Genomic DNA, 3,585 nt, shown 5'->3' with positions numbered 1-3,585 from the left:
GTTTTGTTCATTTCCTTCACCTGTTTGATTGTGTTTTCTTGTAGTTCTTTAAGGGATTTTTGTGTTTCATCTTTAAGGGCTTCTTGCTGTTTACCTGTGTTCTGTATTTCTTTGAGGGAGTTATTTACGTCTTTCTTAAAGTCCTGTATCGTCATCGTGAGAAGTGATTTTAGATCTGAATCTTGTTTCTCCAGTGTGATGGTGTGTCCAGGACTTGCTATGGTGGGAGAACTGGGTTCTGATGATGCCAAGTAACCTAGGTTTCTGTTCCTTATGTTCTGAAGCCTGCCTTCCACCATCTGATTATCTCTAGTGCTACCTACCCTGGCTAAATCTGACTTGGGCCTGTCCTTCCTGTGATCCTGGTTGTGTCAGAACTCCTCAGAATCAAGCTGTCTCTGGGATCCTGTGATTCTGTGATCCTATGATCCTGGGCTTGTTAGAGTGCCTGGGAGTGGAGCTTCCTCTGTGTGTTGTGGTTCTGGCTGTGGAGTTTGTGACTACAGTCTGCTCAGGGCACCAGCTCAGACAGAATGGAAGGAACCCACGCCACTGGGCTGGTGGAGTTCCTTTGTGCCTGGGTCCTGCTGGTACCAGTTACTCTCGGTGTTGGGACAGATGTTTTGTCCTCCTCATCTCTGATCCTCTGATCCTCCCATTCCAACCACTTTTACTTAATCTTAAAAGGCAAAACTTTTAATTTGTAGAAAAGGCAGTATCTTTTAGTCCACGGGTTCATTATATGAAGCATCCAAATATTAACCATAGGGATATAGGGAAGACTTGGTCTAAGGACTCTTAACAGGATTCATGGATATACTAAGTGAAAATATTATTCATTAAAATTTGGGAAAACTTCATGGTATAGTCATTGATGCATTCTAGTTCTTTGGGATAGATAAGAGGAAGCAAGTCTGATGGAATGGTGATGAAGTATATAGCAATGGCATGAATGTCAGTATAAAAGTAACTAGGTGACTGAAGTTATTTCTAGGCTCTAGATTGCCCTAAAACTAATTGTGATTTGGAGTACTCACGTCAGAGATCCCTCCCATACACATTGGGATGGATTTTGATTATTACTGGATCCAGTTTGACATTATCTGATTCATTAACTGATGTTCAATTCTTTTAAGTGATAAAAGATGCAAAAGGAAGTTGATTCTAAATTGTTTGTTTGAGAGCAGTTGATTGTTTGCAAGTCATGATTTTATTCTAATTCAATTTTTTCTTTTTCATACCATTTTTTTTTTTAAGAGAACAGCTTTATTTAGGCAAAGGTGTTTATGGACCTTTGTGAATGTGTTTGCTGTTCTCTAGGAACTATTGGTTGCCATGGAAGAAATATACATTCTAGCATAAATGAGAAAATTTATTGATTAAAAAAAGGAGACCTCAAGAAGATTAATCATATTTGTGTCATGTGAGGACTGAGAATGTGGGTGTGATCGTTCCCATATCAGTGGGTTGGGAAATTTGTAACTTTATCATGCTCATATTCCCTTTTTTCTCACAGTAGCAGTGCTTGCTTTTCTCTGTATATCATTTTGCTACAGCCTGAGGACCAGCCCTCTCTGATAATTTTTTCGAACCTGTTTGAACTAAAATACCATTATCACCTTCAAATATGTGTGTCTGTCAGAAAGCTGCCAGAGGTTTCCCTTACTCCTCATGTCCTATGTGAGATTCAAGTACTGAGAAAAAACTCATCGACAGTCTAGTTTTTAATGTGGCTTGTTGACTCACATGTCTTTGCTGTTTCAGTCAGTAATGGATACCAGGGTAGAGGGTGTGTAGCTGAGAGTAACACATCCTGCTAACATGTGCAGGGGAACCTGTAGGTGAGGAGAAAGTAGCTAAAGTAGCATTTATAATTAGACATCCTAAAATATGTTTACTACAAATTTAAGTAGACTGATCTGCTCTCTCATTGAACTCCTAATTCTTAGTGCACAGGTTTATGTGTTACACTTTTTTCTATATTTAGCTACCCAGCAAACTATGAAAAATAGCTAACACTTTGTGTTCCATCTAACAAATCAAATTATTAAATCATTTACTTGATTGCCACCACACATAGGAAATGTTTTCCTTTATTGTTTTCAAAAATGCCTTGTATGTTCGAGTATTACAGAGTGACCTAATTAAGTGAAAAACTATGTAATCAACTCTTTAAAAATCCATAAAACAAAACATGAGTATACTAACCCAAGAAATAAAGCACAAATTAATAACACAGAGCAGTGGGAAACATATCTAATAAACATGATTATTTCCAAAATAGAAATTCCATGCCACTTGTATTAACAAATAATTTTCTAAATTGTAGTTCTTCTTTGCTGATAGAAATCTAGTTAGTTTTGTCATTCTTTTAAAATAGGGGGAAAACTGTCAAAATAATCTGAATTTTCTCACCTTAGCTTTCATTAGTGACATTGTGAAAACAGTTTTCTCTCTTGGCAGCAATGTTGAGAAAATTAATGTGGAAGCATTAAGAAAGCATTTTTCAGAAGGCTGGTCAGAGGACTTGCTGGAAATGGGAAGCAAAAATTCTAGTATGCAATGTTCTTTAAAATTAGATTCAGATAGTTAGATTTCCTTACTCTTTATTCTATGTTAAAATGCCTTGTTAATACTTTGAATTTTTGACATGAAACAAAACAGCAAACAAACAACTGATTTCCATAGAGCCCCTATGAGTTGTCATTCCCCAAGCAGTGAATAAGTGCCCCTCTATATTCACATCATATTTTGCTGATATTTATTTATTTATTTATTTATTTATGGCAATTCTTACTGGGATAAGAAGAAATCTTGAAGTAGTTTTACTTTTTTATTACCCTGATGGCTAAGGATATTGAGCACTTAAAAAAAGGTTGTGTTTTATTTTTGACAACCCTGTTTAATTCCCTGTATCAATTTGTTAAGATATTTTTCCATACAATATATTCTAATTATACTTTTACCTCTCCCCAACAACCCCTTCTAGATTTTCCCACCTCCCTAACTCCATGCCCCTTCTTTCTCGTCAAAAACAAAAGAAACCAAACACAAAAATGAGAAAAAAACCATACATACACAAACCCATAATCCCCACAAACCCCATACATACACAGACCCATAAACCCCACAAAACCCACAAAATGACAACAAAAATTTCAAAGACCAATAAGACAAAACATGTTTAAACAAACAAAATATCTAAGACAAAAAGTCTATAAAAATACCATTGAGCTCATTTTTTAAAAAAAGTATTTATTTATTTACAATTCAGCCATTATCCACCTCTCAGTCCCCCCCTCACAGTTCTTTACCTCCTCCCTCCGTCCCTAAGTGGATGGGCCCCCACCAGACATCAACTCAAGAGACCTCCCCACTTCCTGAGGTTTCAAGTCTCTTGAGAACTTTCCCACTGAGGCCAGAAATTTTGACTGTGGGATTGCAACCCTATCCCTCCTCTTGAGACCCTGTCTAGCTCCTGGAGGTGAACTCTTCAAGTTCTCTCTAACCCCTGTTGGACACTTCATCTAAGATCACTCCTATTGAGTCCTGAGTCTCTTACCTCTCAGGTCTCTGGTACTTTCT

Source organism: Mastomys coucha, unplaced genomic scaffold (genome assembly GCF_008632895.1).
Source record: "Mastomys coucha isolate ucsf_1 unplaced genomic scaffold, UCSF_Mcou_1 pScaffold1, whole genome shotgun sequence".
Taxonomy (NCBI): Eukaryota; Metazoa; Chordata; class Mammalia; order Rodentia; family Muridae; genus Mastomys; species Mastomys coucha.
The sequence above is the reverse complement of the archived record's forward strand: the minus strand, read 5'-3'. Positions refer to the sequence as shown.